Source organism: Liolophura sinensis, chromosome 10 (assembly GCF_032854445.1).
Source record: "Liolophura sinensis isolate JHLJ2023 chromosome 10, CUHK_Ljap_v2, whole genome shotgun sequence".
In the NCBI taxonomy this organism is placed as follows: Eukaryota; Metazoa; Mollusca; class Polyplacophora; order Chitonida; family Chitonidae; genus Liolophura; species Liolophura sinensis.
The window spans coordinates 22008842-22026058 of NC_088304.1; the positions used below are offsets into that span (position 1 = coordinate 22008842).

Sequence of the window (17217 nt, forward strand, 5' to 3'; positions counted from 1 at the left end):
ATTTGTGGTAATATACTCTACTATGTTTGTGGTATATTTGTGGTAATAAACCCAGGATGTTTGCAGTAATAAACTCTACAATGTTTGTAATATATTTGCAAAAATATTTATGGGAATAAACTCTGGGTGTTTGGAATAATAAACCCTACTATATTTGCAAAAATAAACCCAGGATGTTTGTGGTATATTGGTGGTAATAAACCCAGGATGTTTGTGGTATATTTATAGTAATAAACCCAGGGTGTTTGTGGTATATTGGTGGTAATAAACCCAGGATGTTTGTGGTATATTGGTAGTAATAAACCCAGGATGTTTGTGGTATATTGGTGGTAATAAACCCAGGATGTTTGTGGTATATTTATAGTAATAAACCCAGGATGTTTGTGGTATATTGGTGGTAATAAACCCGGGATGTTTGTGGTATATTGGTGGTAATAAACCCAGGATGTTTGTGGTATATTTATAGTAATAAACCCAGGATGTTTGTGGTATATTGGTGGTAATAAACCCAGGATGTTTGTGGTATATTGGTAGTAATAAACCCAGGATGTTTGTGGTATATAGGTGGTAATAAACCCAGGATGTTTGTGGTATATTGGTGGTAATAAACCCAGGATGTTTGTGGTATATTGGTGGTAATAAACCCAGGATGTTTGTGGTATATTGGTGGAAATAAACCCAGGATGTTTGTGGTATATTTATAGTAATAAACCCAGGATGTTTGTAGTACATCATGTGGCACCTATCGCATTTGTCGTCGCTGCTCTGGATTTAGTGTCTATGCTCTACGTGTTTAAATATTATAACACATTTCAGAACTTTTGCACTACATCTAGATTCGCTATATTATTGTCAAAATGAATTTACAGTGTTTTCTAAGAAATCAGTTAAAACGCTTGTTTGCTGAAAGGCAAAGATTGCAACTACATAGTTCAGAAAACGTATTCGTTTTCGTATAACCTTCGCCTATTAGTGTCAAACTGCATGATCTCATCATGGGATTTAATGAGACAACGGGATTTAATGAGACTTCATTAGGGTACCCAGGCTTTAAGAGACACATGTAACCAACCCCAGTGTCTTTTCTCATCCCGCGGGAGCGTGTTAGGGTACAGTATGTTGAAGAAATTTATCGGTTCATATTAAAACAGGTCCTCAAGTAGGTCCTCAGGAGCGTCAACCTAGCACGAGTATAGCCGAGTCAACGACCGGTTACAGTGTCACAGTGAATGTCCCTGCTTTAGACTCGGACGAAGGATATAACTCCAGTGGCATACCCATGAAGTCTCTCCCAGAGACTAGTAATAAAACTGGCCTTGCCACCGGCATTTCGGATGTCTTCACAGCAGGAAAAGGGATAATAAAGGAAAAAGAAAACCAGGATGACATCCAGGACCTCTGAGGCACTGTCTTTAATTTGTAATACCGTCAGTCTCATGATCTGTATACATCTAGCCTAATAGCGGTTAGATTTGGTTCACTTCAGTACAGAGCTTTTGGGTTCTGCAGATTCATGGCTCTCAGAGAGTTGGCTGATTATGATACTTACATGAGACTATCTAAGGCTGCGGTAGAGGATATTTTGTGGTGGATCAATCATGTGTTTTGTAAAAAAGCAATGAATAAAGCATAAATTAGACCTCCAAAAGTCGATGTAGTCATATGTAAGATGCTTCATTACCTTGGTGGGGAGCTATAAATGATAATACTGGTTTAACTGATGAAGGTCAGTGGTCACTTATCCAATCGAAACGTCACATTAATAAAACTGATATTTAACGATAATACTGGTTTGACTGCTAAAGAGCATTAATCAGTTATCCAATCGAAACGTCACATTGATGAACTTGAGATGTTGACGGTATTGTTTAGCTTACATGCAGGCTCTAAATCAACCTCATTATTTTGGCAAACACATTCAGACTCGATCTGATGACATGACCACGGTCAACTATATAAACAACATTGGGGAGAAGAAGCCAGTCTTATATGACATTTGTTTGAAAATATTTGCCCAGAGGACAAATTTTTGGTTGATAACCCGGTTTATACAAAGGAGATATATAATGTTCAGGATGATTTTATATCTAGGAATTTTAATGATTCTCTAGACTGGACTCTCATGGATGAAATATTTGATCGGCTCTATTTAACTTTTTCAGATCCAACATAGATCTGTTTGCTTCTAGATTTAACCAAAAACTTCTTGAGGTTTGGTCGTGATCCCATTTTGGTCCACACAGCAGTAATATCTCCAGATCCTAGGAATGCCCGTAGAAGAATCAATTTATGCGTTTACCTCATTGTCGAGATCTGCTGACTCTACTGGGTTCAGACATGAAACATTCCATGGGGCAGAGACTCACAATAGTCGGTTGGGTAGTATCTGACGACATCTTTGCCAGCTTGGAGTTTCGGCCAATGCTACGCCTTCCACCAGTAGGTAGTATAGGTCTCCCACGTGTCGGCAATAAGAGTTCATATTATAAGGCAAATGGTTCATCGACCTCTGCAGCTAAAGGAGTGGTTTACCATTGGATAACATTTTATTGGGTGCAAGCTGGTCATCAGTCAGAACATTTTCAGAATTTTATAAAAGCCATTGACTGCTACATGTTTTCATTAGCACATTAACATTCTACGGATGGTCGTGGGTTTCCCCCGGGCTCTGCCCGGTTTCCTCCCACCATAATGCTGGCCGACGTCGTATAAGTGAAATATTCTTGAGTACGGCGTAAAACACCAATCAAATAAATAAATCATTACCACATTCTGTTTCACAGGGAGTCAGAGGTCTTGATATTCCAATTTATGCTGTGGTTTTGTTTGATTCATTGTTCAATGCAGTGAATTATGGCGCTATTTTTATCTGTTGTCAGTTCTTTGAATATGCAGTTTGACCCTAAAAAGCGGAAGCTAAAAGGAAAAAAGAATACTCCTTCTCATGCCATCATCTCTGATGTGCAGGATGAGAGTCATTCTTTGAGTATAATGGCTGAAGTCTGATGGGACAAACCCGCCAATTATGGGTGTCGTTTTTGATGAGTTCATATTATAAGGCAAATGTCCAGCCCCTGCGGTAACTGACAAAAGACTGCCAGATTGACCGTTCTTTAAATTGACACCGGGGTTGGTTACATGTGGCTTTTATAGCCTGGGTACCGAAACGAAGTCTCGTTAAATGACGTGAGCTGTCCACATGAGACCATGCAGACTGACCGCTCAGACTTTAGCCTATTAAACTCGAAGAATCCCTTTTATCCTGCACATCAGAGATACTGGAATGTGAGGAAGGATTTCATTGGTCATTTTCAGGGACAGACAACTCCTGGGTGCATTTGCCCCCTGTTGATTTAAGTGCATTGTGAGATCGTGGTATACACGTCTATGGTATGCGTCAGCAGGCCGGTATTTCCTGTTTCCGCCTACATTATACACAGCGTAGTTCAGTCTTTCAGTCTACCTGCTGTTATATGGAGTGTTACGTGGAGACATCCACTCGGTTAGATAGGCCGGCTAACCTAGTTATGACCATATAAACCATATGTCACTGAATTTATGCAACGCACAATGTTTGAAGAGGATATCTATCTAGGTCATCTCCAAGAACACACATTTACGCGAAATAGGTTGTTCAGTGTAATACATATCAGCAGAGGCACTGAGCAGGAGCATTCTTTCAGTGGCTCTGCTGCTGTTGGCAGACATCTTACATCTGTGGTGACGGTATAGCAGGTGATACAGAAATACGCCTTTAAGTTAAATGAAAATGGAGGTGAATGTGACCAGAGTCTGTTGTCACGCAAGCTATACGGAAACGAAACTAGTGAATACAGCCTGTTTCGGGGAATTATTGATTTGCTGTTCTAGAAATAGGTTGCTGCGATCGTTTCCTAGTATAATAACAATTGCAGTCTGGAATACATTTATTATTAAAAGGAAGGAGTTGTATTCCTGTATAAACCAGGATTCTGCTGCTGGACTAAGCATCCTCGAGGCCTGGTCCCTTTGCATTGTTTTAGTGTTGTTTTATGTTAAATGTGATGACAGCACAGAATTTTGAATGATTCTAGACCAGTGACTTTTGCAACAAATTGCAATTAACATCACTGCATTTTTTTTACATGCTAGGGGGCATGTGATTTGCTGTTATTTATACATTTACGTGAACAGTAGAATAAAACCTTAACTAAGGCAAATTGATATGGTACCGTATTTCACGGGTTACGCGTGACAGCTATCACACTGTCATCGTCACACTGTCTGCTTTTTCTCTCTGTGCTGTATGTCATTTATATTAGAATGGAAACTCGGGGGATCTCTTCCCGCCTCTTCTAAAGTGACCTCGAGCTATTTTACCTTGCTCCTTTGTTAGCATGGGTATGTCCCGGCTATAAATAGGCGTAAGGTCTTCACAAACATTTCGACCCTTAGCTAAATATTCCCAGATTCTATTACGGTTTATAGGGTACATATGCAAAGAGGCACAACGAGAGAGCGACTAGATACGTGCAACTGCGCATGCTTCTGTCTTATGAATAAAAGACCATGGTGTTAAGAACAACGACACTTCGACATGAGCAATATTAAGACTACAGATTCTGTTTATAACTTGCTTTAAAAAATAACAGCAAACACAACTAATAAAAGTGATAAGAATAGATCGGTATTAGTGGTTGTATCAAGTTGCATTAATCTCAGCATCACCATCCCCAGCCCCGTCCTTCCGCGGAGCGATATAAGCTGGTTAAGTCTTCTTAACCACAATCTTCGTTGTGGTTAAAGACGGGTCCAATGGGAAGGTTGTCTGCTTAGTTCCAAGAAAATAAGACGGTATGTTTCCGATATGGCGGAAATTGTCCCCTTTAGTTCAATTCAGATCTAGATCAAGTTTAGCATTTTTGTACTTGATCTTTGTACTTGATCGTTTTGTGTTAAGAGCAATCTGGTGTCAATGTACCGTGACTGGACTGGGTGTCATGTCTGGTGTCTTCACCATGATGTCCCAGTGGGCAGCATTGTAAATATGACAGTGTAGTGCAATGGGCCATGGTTGTCGGACGACTGTTACATTATTGAGAGTAGTTAAATGTGTGGAAGAGTTGAAAAGGGGTACTAGTGGGTATTGACGGGAGAGACAACGGATTCCACTTGTACCAGACGCTTTGTGAATTCCCCTTACAATGTCATACCGTCGCTTCAATGGGGGTATTACACAAGACAGGGATATACGCATTGTTAAATGCATGTTCAGCAAAGTACTAAAGCAGAGAACATTCTTGTTCATGTCTGAACTTGTCTACACATACCACAGAGGCTTACCTGCCTCTGTATATATATATATATATATATATGTATCCCTGAGCACTCCACTTACATGTACAGCTAGGTATAGGAAAACTTTTACATGGGCATGCAGAAATAGAACTATTTCTCTCCATGGTTGTTTCCCGATTTTACCTTCTGGGTTCATGGCTGTGGAGCACAGAAGAGGGTCTTACCACATGGGTAATTATGAAGACAAAGACGGCGTATTTCTCTCCGTGACAGTTTTGAGAGACAGTTTCGTGATTTTCGATTTTAGTGTTTGCCAATACAGAGTGCAGAAGATAAATTGTTCCGGATCAAAATGCCAGCCAGAAAAGACTGAGAACTGCTGAAATGATGACAAAAAACCCTGCAAAACAAAACAATACACCAACAACAAAAGGTTGGTGTTAAGAAAGGTATGTATAACGTGAAATGCAAATGCTACCATGGTAACCAGTGTTGTAGACCAGGTGTTTTCTTAGAACGCTGGTAGAAAAAAAAGTATAGAAATTTATACTTGTAGAGGAAATTGTAATATAATTTGGGAGATTCTGACACCTTTCAAGACATCGTCGATCAAAAATGCCATTGTTTGGATGTTGACATCATAGTACAAACTGTACGTGTAAATGTATGTCGTGATGTAAGTTGTGGTAGCTCTAGGTACAAATGTGACGGGTTAATGAACGGATGTCTAAGCGTCATTTTACGCTTTTGTGTGATATATGTCGTATAAATAATGCCAGTTGTGGTACTGAAATCGACTACATTGAGTGATTAGGAACTAGTTACTCGACAGAGGTCCATCAGTAAGGGACATACAGTTATGGGTCGCATCACAGTCAGCTAACGCACAGTTTTACTGGGTACATGAGTAGCCTCCCTTTAATTTACCCTTGCGGACAAACATATAAAAATTAAGTATATAAGTTTCGAACTAGGGGACATAACTCTTAGAGGGTATGTAGGAGAGGGGTCCACAACATGTGCTTAGAGCCATGAATGTAACGATTGTTCTGATTGGTTGATTTGGATGGTAAGGCTGGTTGTTCGCCATCTTTCATTAAAACAAGTGATGCAGCTAAACTAATTTCGTTCCGTCTATCAGTCTTTTAGGTAAGATTTAGAGGCGATCTGGCCCTCGGTTGTATGCCATTCACTTCTTGTGGTATTACAGTTTTCATTCCATGTACAAATTGCTATAAAATGCTGTTAACTTTGTTTATATTTTCAACGGAATAAGTCATTATCGTTGGTTGCATGTTCGCCTACTGTTCTGCAAGATGATTGCTTACTAGCCTATGTATGTCACATCCATGTCACATGTATAAACGGTCTATGACTTATACCATAATATACACGGTGCGAGTAATTTTGATTCCTGACTGTAAAAATCATTATGTCAGTTAGTAGTGATAAGTGATTACTTAATCCAATTAGTGTTAGAACGGGTGTACATAAACCCGATAGTAATGGTTCAGGGGAGACAACTCTAATTACTACCTTAGTTCAAGGAGGAATACTCTGTCCTTGGAATGATACATTTTAGAGATGAAATTCCGTCTGGAATAAAGATCATTTGATTGCCTTACAATGAGAACAGAAATAAGTGAGATTGAAAGATCAAGGTTGTCCGCCATTTTCCATTAAAACAAGTGATGCAGCTCCTCTAATTTCTTTCAATTCATCTCTCAGCATAACATTGCGCCGACCACAGAAGATGACATGTGCATGACATACTCCTTGGTTAGGCCTATTCTTTAACATTCAAGCTATATCTCATTCACAGACAAGAACTCGAAACAATTATCATCACAAGCGCTCTTCTTTGTCATCAAATTTGGATGGAGGGCTCCCTTCCGTACTGACCACACTAAGTCTCGTCGAAACAGCCCTGATCTTGATTGCTGTCATAGAGTTTCGTGTTCAGGGGGAGATAACCAAGTCGAATTGTAAAATGTCCGACAAAAGTTGTTCCCCTTAGATCTATCTATACCTGATAACGAAACATGATGTCAGAACTCGAACTCTCTTTGTATTCGTGTCAGCGTACTTTGAATGTTTTACAGGCAATTTAAATACAAAACTTGCTTCTTGTAGTATTCGCGGTCGACGCATCGTGATGTACACAAACTCTTGGCAGTCGTCCTTCTGATTCTATATGTACAAATCTACCAGAGCGTACTACTACAGTTGTACAGTCTTTATGGACTTTCTCTGAGACAGTGTGAGTTATGCTGTTTGCTTAGCTTGTTTACCATGTTAAAGACATTAAAACGCCAAAGAAAGCCCATAAACCCATCTAAAGGTAATCCTGCTGACTGTTTGCTCAAGTTATCGCAACTGTTTAAAAGTTCTACTCAATACTTGTCAGAAAAGTTTTACTGTTGGTACCCTGGCGATCCCAAACAATGCTCACACACTATAACCCACCAATCAAATTTTCAAACCATGGATGCCCAGAAGGATCTCCGATTGTGGGATTTTCGAAAAGTACTGACACTTCTCGTCAATACTTATGCTAGAATTTTGTGACTGATCTACGTGTGTTTGATTCATAAAGTATCCATACTACAGGCGTTGAATGAAATTCTACGGAAGCCAGGATTGACCACATTGAAACACTCCAAAAAAAAAAACTCAGTTAAATACACCGTGAGTGAAGAGGAACCAGACCAGCTACTCAGTGGGGTCTCTCCACGACTGGGATAAGGAGCAGCGTTCCTCTCCTGCCAAAACTACATCTTAAGGGAAATTTGAACGCTAACTGGAAAAAATGGAAACAAGTTTGTGATCCCTATGAAATCGTTACTAGACTGGCAGAATGACCTGACAAGTACCGTGGTACCACATTTATCACTTGCATAGGACCTGACGCTCTTGATGTCTACAATGGCCTCCCGTTTCAGTGAGATGAAGAGGAAGGCAATATAGAACAGATTCTCACTCTTGTGGCAACACTGTATCGGAGAAACTAATGTAATCTACGAGAGATACATCTTCAATAAAAGATCTCAGCTGAAGGAAGAAAATACCGACACTTACGCTACTCAGTTCAGGCCTCTTTCTTAATCCTGCTAGTGTGGAACTCTGCAAAGTGAACTGATCCAGGACAGAATTGTGTGTGGGATTTTTGGACAATGGAACGATAAACGAAACTGCTTTGAAACCAAAACTGTGTAGCGTTGTATTGACATATGCCGATCTGCATTAACGACTCAAACTTATGTCAGGGAAGGACGATGTTCATGCAGTGACCAAAAGTACCACACAACAACGTCACAAGTCTTCTAAGTCGAAACAACCTTCGACCACTTTTCTCTAAATTTAACTGTAATTTCTGTGGAAGGAAACATGAAAAGAACAAGACAAAATGTCCAGTCTGTGGCCAAAAAATGCTGGAAAGGTGTCCGTCAAAGACAGATACAAGAGACAAAAAGAAGCAATTTGTACACACTGTTGACATATCATATGACGAATCCTCCTCTGAAAGTATTCTAACCGTGTCTTACTGACAAGGTGTTTGCTACTCTTCTCCCTGGATCTGAGAAATTTAAGTTTCAAATTGACTCTTGTGCTACATGCAGTGTGATTTTTCATGCAGATCTTCACAGAAGCATAAATTGACAATGTCTCAGTTAAACTGCTCAAAAATGTTCAAAACTAACGCTCAAATTAAGAAAGAGGCTGCAAAGTATGCTCTTTGCACTTCAGAAGTATGACCCCAACATCACCCATAAAAAGGGTTCAGAAATGTACCTGGACGATACCCTCTCTCGGGCATACCTCCAAACTACGGAAGGACAAATTGACCATGATAAAATCTTCGTGACTGAGGAAGAAATCCGCCATGAAAAACTGACTTACTATCTACTTATATCTGAAGCCCAGTTGAAAGAAATTAAATCAGCAAAAAAGAAAGATGCAGGCCTCCAAGCCACCAAGCAACTGACTCTACAACGTTTGGCCATTGTGCAAGAAAGAAGTTCCACATGGGAGATGAAATATCTGATCAAAATGGAATCATCTTTCGTGGCCACAGTTGCGTGATCTTCATTGATTGATATTAATGGAGACAAGCTGATGTTCAAGAAAATTAAAAAAAATTCTCCAAATTGAGCATGGGTGAAAACTAGTGGAACTGAAATAAATCAACACTGTACAGTAGCTTCTGTGTAGGTCACTGTTAGCGTCACCCTTCCGGCAGAGAGTAGAGCCATGGGATATAAATACAACGCATGGAGGTGTGTTATATCAAGATGGGATGAATGATCTACACACAGATTACACAATCTCGCCTTGCATACAGTTTATCTGACGTAATCACATTAGGCAGGGATCACTCTTTTGGTCGCGGCCAATGGGCCCCAAAACAATAGGCCATTGACCAGCAGACCCCTGACAAACAGGCTGACATTGGTTAAGCTAGAACATTCTCCGGGGTTATATGCCTGAAAACGACACAGCCTGAATGAGGATTTGTTTTTTCCCCAGAATTTTTCCATGTGTGCTTCTAGTGCAGTTTCAGAGTATACGTAAGCAGACCAGACGCGTCTAAACTGACCATACACGAGCGTCTCATAAAACCACATCAATGGTTCTCCAACGGTGGATGTACTGGATCTCCAAAATATCCATCCATTCTTTTTACCATATACGTATTCAGTATAAAGTATGTACACAGTAGATGATCGTCATGATAAGACTTGGGGAAAATGGTTTGATGCTACTGAAGTCTCACAGCTATTGAATCTCGTCTACCTCAACATGACATATCTAGTGAGGATCTATTCAAAGGACAGGTGGCATTATTAGGTACAGATTTAGACAGAACACTCTTGAGGAATGTAAGGACCACATGGTTTCATTGATGGATGGACTGACATCAGACAGAGGTGATCTTCTAAAGTGACAGTTGATGCACCTGTCATCAATATTACGCCACTCAGCGTTCCTAAGTACTTACCTTCCAATGTTAAACCTGTCGATATCCCCGGGAATAACAACCATGTCGCTTGTGTCCCCTGCCTCTCCTAAGAGCACCAGGTTGGCTGAGGCGTTGGTGTCGGCGTGTTTTACATCACAGGTCTTGAAGATCAGTCTGAACTCTGTAGAGGGATTTCAAAACATCAGGAACACTCACATACATGTCTTAAATTTACTTTCACGCTTTTGCAAATAGCTTAAGACCACAAGACATATCAAACCCCTGTTAGGTTACTGATAGAAAGAGGGTTACGGTCCTTGAGATTTTGAACTTGTCCTAGCAGTTATTCCCCTTGTGGTACTACCAATGGGATAGCTTCTAAAAAAAAACGAACTGTTCTCCAAAATCAATGTTAGTCTAACAAAGCAATAACTGCTCCCTCGGCCTGCACACCAACTTCAGAAAGACTACATGTAGCTTGTATACATGTACCTCCTTGTACACTTTAATTGTCTCTTTAGCCTACATTAGTGTGAGTGGTGTGGCTTGTAGGATCAGCTTCCCACATTTCGCTGTGTAGTCGATGAAATAGAACATTTGAGATTGCCACATGCGATTAAGCCTCTATTCAGCATACAGGCCCATAATCAATTGTACAGCCTGACGTGTAATGTGATTGTATGTTAAATGTGATCACACAACAGCATTTTCAATAATTCTAAACCAGTGACGTCTAATAATTTGAAATTAACATCACTGCATTTTTCTGTACCTAATTCTGCTTCAGCCATGGTGCTAGAGGCGTGTAAATTGGAATTCATGCCTGGAATATTCATTGTCTGCCCAGTATCATTGAAAACTAATGACCACCTCTCTCTTGTGTGTTACCGGCTTTATTTCTTATTTGTATAATTTCTTACATACCACTGTCTTTGGGAGTTAAGTGTTAAACGTTGTTTTGGAAATGGATCTTGCGATTATTGACTTGGAATATAAGCGTCAAGTCCGACATTCATATACGTAAAAGGAACGCCTTTTACGGACTACGAATGGTATATGAATGTCGGACTTGACGCTTATATTGCTACTATTTATGAATTTACATGAACACATAGACTAAAATCCTGACTAAGGTAACTTGACAAGAGGTCGAAGGCCCTATTTCACGGGAACATACGACTATTTGCCAGCTGTCACATTGTCGTCGCTGCTCTGGTTTTACTCCTTGTAGTATGTCTTTAATTATATTGTCAAAAGCTGATCTATAACCGTTTTTAATATGTGGATTAAATCCAACATGAACATATTTTGGGACCTTGTTTAAGAAAATATGGGGAAGTGCTTCTATTTTCTCCTAGCGAACCCACAACAACAACGAATTTTATCTAGCAAATAAACCTTACAGACTTAAATATAGTCTGGGCAAATCTGTCTTATGCGTTCTTCTTCCTCCGAATGCCTCTTACATATCCACCTTGGCGGTATGTCAGCATTTTGTGATGACAAAATGATCGAAGAAAGCTTGTTTACACCAATGCTCCTATAATCATGGTCGCTCCCAGTTAGGGCACATGGACTGATTTTAAATCTAGTTGATAGTTGTATTGTCTGCAAGTAAAAGTATTTACAACAACACCGTACAACAGCATCTGCCTAAGTTACTCTGTTAGCTTCATCCATGTCCACAGCTATGGGGAAGGACAGAATAGAGGTGACATAACTTGCATAAGGCAGAGATTACAAGACACCGCATGCAGGTGGGTTAGTTATTCCACACATGGAGGTGAAGAACTGCTGTACTAAAAGACCTGCATCATACACAAGATCTATATTGAACACGCGCACAGGTTTCAGAGGAATTTCAACACACCTGTACTGGGTTCCACAAGATCAGCCAATCCCAGGACAGTCAAAATCCATACTAGGCAAATCATCTCATGGAAACATCTCACAAATACCTCGTTATCTCACAATTTTGCGAGAGATAAGTCAGTGCACACAGTTTAGCTTTTCCCAGAAAGGATCGAACAAAAGGTTTTCAGTTGAAAATTGGTCACAAGGGTTATCTCCCTTAAAAATGGAGCGTCTGCTTCAAGCCATGTCGTAAACACTTACCTGTAAATCCGGCCCAGGAAAAGCAATGTAGTAAAGAGCCACCAAACATATGCAGACAAAACGTTTCTAAGTGTTAGGCTAACATGTAAGCCTCCAGGATTCCTAGGTAAAAACATGCGCAACAGATATTGCTGATTAATTTAGTTCGCCAAAAACAGGTAAAAGAAATCCTTAAAACAAGGCTTTCCTCGAAAATGACACACTACTCTCAGTCACGACGTGAAAACTTACTTATAAATCTGACGTAGTAAATAAACATGGCAAAGACCCGACACAGGTTTGTCCCCTAATGTAATGCCATCAGGTAAGCCACCAGGTTTCCCGAATTCAACGCATGCGCGACAGACATGGCTGATTTAACTTGAACTACCAAAAACATGCAAAGTGAAACGATCGAATATGGCAGACAAGAGCAAAACTACATATCCTGGACAAAACAACATCACGAAAATGCTAAAGTTTTACTAATACTGGTAAAATACTACAAAACAAATGAATAAAACCCAAACAAATTCAACTATTTTGGTCGCGGCCATTGGGCCCCAAAACAATAGGCCATCGACCAGTAGACCCCTGACAAACAGGCTGACATTGGTTAAGCTAGAACATTCTCCGGGGTTATATGCCTGAAAACGACACAGCCTGAATGAGGATTTGTTTTTTCCCCAGAATATTTCCATGTGTGCTTCTAGTGGAGTTTCAGTGTATACGTATGCGGACTAGACGCGTTTAAACTGACCATACACGAGCGTCTCATAAAACCACATCAATGGTTCTCCAACGGTGGATGTACTGGATCTCCAAAATATCCATCCATTCTTTTTACCATATACATATTCAGTATATAGTATGTACACAGTAGATGATCGTCATGATAAGACTTGGTGAAAATGGTTTGATGCTAGTGAAGTCTTACAGCTGGTGAAGCTCGTCTACCTCAACATGACATATCTAGTTGTGAGAATCTATTCAAAGTACGGTTGGCATTATTAGGTACAGATTTAGACAGAACACTCTTGAGGAATGTAAGGACCACATGGTTTCATTGATGGATGGACTGACATCAGACAGAGGTGATCTTCTAAAGTGACAGTTGATGCACTTGTCATCAATATTACGCCACTCGGCGATCCTAAGTACTTACCTTCCAATGTTAAACCTGTCGATATCCCCGGGAATAACAACTCTGTCGCTTGTGTCCCCTGCCTCTCCTAAGAGCACCAGGTTGGCTGAGGCGTTGGTGTCGGCGTGTTTTACATCACAGGTCTTGAAGATCAGTCTGAACTCTGTAGAGGGATTTCAAAACATCAGGAACACTCACATACATGTCTTAAATTTACTTTCACGCTTTTGCAAATAGCTTAAGACTACAAGACATATCAAAACCCCTGTTAGGTTACTGATAGAAAGAGGGTTACGGTCCTTGAGATTTTGAACTTGTCCTAGCAGTTATTCCCCTTGTGGTACTACCAATGGCATAGCTTCTAATAAAATAAGACAGTCAATGTTAGTCTAACAAAGCAATAACTGCTCCCTCGGCCTGCACATCAACTTCAGAAAGACTACATGTAGCTTGTATACATGTACCTCCTTCTACACTTTAATTGTCTCTTTAGCCTACATTAGTGTGAGAGGTGTGGCTTGTAGGAGCAGCTTCCCACATTTCGCTCTGTAGTCGATGAAATAGGACATTTGAGATTGCCACATACGATTAAGCCTCTATTCAGCATACAGGCCCATAATCAATTGTACAGCCTGACGTGTAATGTGATTGTATGTTAAATGTGTTAACACAACAGCATTTTAAACAATTCTAAACCAGTGACGTCTAATAATTTGAAATTAACATCACTGCAATTTTTTTTACCCAATTCTGCTTCAGCCATGGTGCTAGAGGCGTGTAAATTGGAATTCATGCCTAGAATATTCATTGTCTGCCCGGCATCATTAACAACTGATGTCCGCTTCTCTCTTGTGCGTTACCGGCTTGATTTCTTATTTGTATAATTTCTTATATACCATTGTCTTTGGGAGTTAAGTTAAACGTTGTTTTGGAAATGGATCTTGCGATTATTGACTTGGAATATAAGCGTCAAGTCCGACATTCATATACGTAAAAGGAACGCCTTTTACGGACTACGAATGGTATATGAATGTCGGACTTGACGCTTATATTGCTACTATTCATGAATTTACATGAACACATAGACTAAAATCCTGACTAAGGTAACTTGACAAGAGGTCGAAGGCCCTATTTCACGGGAACATACGACTATTTGCCAGCTGTCACATTGTCGTCGCTGCTCTGGTTTTACTCCTTGAAGTATGTCTTTAATTATATTGTCAAAAGCTGGTCTATAACCGCTGGTTGGATTAAATCCAACATGAACATATTTTGGGGCCTTGTTTAAGAAAATATGGGGAATTGCTTCTATTTTCTCCTAGCGAACCCACAACAACAACGAATTTCATCTTGCAAATAAACCTTACAGACTTGAATATAGTCTGGGCGAATCTGTCTTATGCGTTCTTCTTTCTCCTAATGCCTCTTACATATCCACCTTGGCAGTATATCAGCATTTTGTGACGACAAAATGATCGGAGAAAGCCTGTTTACAAGCATGCTCCTATAATCATGGTCGCTCCCAGTTAGGGCACATGGACTGATTTTAAGTCTACTTAATAGTTGTATTGCCTGCAAGTAAAAGTGTTTGCAACACCGTACAACAGCATCTGCCTAAGTTACTCTGTTAGCTTCATCCATGTCCACAGCTATGGGGAAGGAGAGAATAGAGGTGACATATCTTGCATAAGGCAGAGATTATAAGACACCGCATGCAGGTGGGTTAGTTATATCACACATGGCGGTAAAGGACAATGCCGTGTTAAAGGACCCGCATCATACACAAGATCTATATTGAACACGTACACAGGTTTCAGAGGAATTTCAACAAACCTGTACTGGGTTCCACAAGATCACCCAATGCCAGGACAGTCAAAATCCACACTAGGCAAATCATCTCATGGAAACATCTCACAAATACCTGGTTACAGGATCGAACACAGGTTTTCAGTTGACAATTGGTCACAAGGGTTATCTCCCTTAAAAAGTGAGCGTCTGCTTCAAGCCATGTCGTGAACACTTACCTGTAAATCCGACCCAGGAAAAGCAATGTAGTAAAGAGCCACCAAACATATGCAGACAAAACGTTTCTAAGTGTTAGGCTAACATGTAAGCCTCCAGGATTCCTAGGTCAAAACATGCTCAACAGATATTGCTGATTAATTTAGTTTGCCTAAAACAGGTAAAAAAAATCCTTAAAACAAGGCTGTCCTCGAAAATGACACACTACTCTCAGTCACGACGTGAAAACTTACTTATAAATCTGACGTAGTAAATGAACATGGCAAAGACCCGACACAGGTTTGTCCCCTAATGTAATGCCATCAGGTAAGCCACCAGGTTTCCCGAATTCAACGCATGCGCGACAGACATGGCTGATTTAACTTGAACTAAAACATACACAAAAGCATGCAAAGTCAAAGGATCGAATATGGCAGACAAGAGCAAAACTACATATCCTGGACAAAACAACATCACGAAAATACTAAAGTTTTACTAACACTGGTAAAATACTACAAAACAAATGAATAAAACCCAAACAAATTCAACTATTTTGGTGGCGGCCCAATGGGCCCCTAAACAATAGGTTATCGACCAGTAGACCCCTGACAAACAGGCTGACATTGTTTAAACTAGAACATTCTCCGAGGTTATATGCCTGAAAACGACACAGCCTGAATGAGGATTTGTTTTTTTCCCCAGAATTTTCCAGTGTGTGCTATTAGTGAGTTTCAGTGTATACGTAAGCAGACCAGACGCGTCTAAACTGACCATACACGAGCGTCTCATAAAACAACATCAATGGTTCTCCAACGGTGGATGTACTGGATCTCCAAAATATCCATCCATTCTTTTTACCATATACATATTCAGTATATAGTATGTACACAGTAGATGATCGTCATGATAAGACTTGGGGGAAAATGGTTTGATGCTACTGAAGTCTCACAGCTGGTGAAGCTCGTCTACCTCAACATGACATATCTAGTTGTGAGAATCTATTCAAAGGACGGTTTGGCATTATTAGGTCCAGATTTAGACAGAACACTCTTGAGGAATGTAAGGACAACATGGTTTCATTGATGGATGGACTGACATCAGACAGAGGTGATCTTCTAAAGTGACAGTTGATGCACCTGTCATCAATATTATGCCACTCGGCGTTCCTAAGGACTTACCTTCCAATGTTAAACCTGTCCATATACCCGGGAATAACAACCATGTCGATTGTGGCCCCTGCCTCTCCTAACAGCACCAGGTTGGCTGAGGCGTTGGAGTCGGCGTGTTTTACATCACAGGTCTTGAAGATAAGTCTGAAGTCTGTTGAGGGATTTCAAAACATCAGGAACACTCACATACATGCTTTAAATTTACTTTCACGCTTTTGCAAATAGCTTAAGACTACAAGACATATCAAAACCCCTGTTAGGTTACTGATAGAAAGAGGGTTACGGTCCTTGAGATTTTGAACTTGTCTTAGCAGTCATTCCCCTTGTGGTACTACCAATGGCATAGCTTCTAATAAAATAAGACAATCAATGTTAGTCTAACAAAGCAAAAACTGCTCCCTCGGCCTTCACACCAACTTCAGAAAGACTTCACATGTAGCTTATAGACATGTAGCTCCTTGTACACTTTAATTGTCTCTTTAGCCTACATTAGTGTGAGAGGTGTGGCTTGTAGGATCAGCTTCCCACATTTCGCTGTGTAGTCGATAAAATAGAACATTTGAGACTGCCAC

At 40.2% G+C, this 17217-nt stretch overlaps 1 protein-coding gene across 1 annotated transcript in view; it reads left to right on the forward strand.

Moving 5' to 3' along the window:
- The first annotated feature begins 5405 nt into the window (after window positions 1-5405).
- LOC135476540 (uncharacterized) overlaps window positions 5406-17217 on the forward strand; it is a 64983-nt gene continuing 53171 nt past the window's right edge. Inside the window, exon 1 of the mRNA XM_064756591.1 lies at window positions 5406-5726. The gene's annotated coding sequence lies outside the window, so the exon portion shown is untranslated. The remainder of the gene's footprint in view (window positions 5727-17217) is intronic.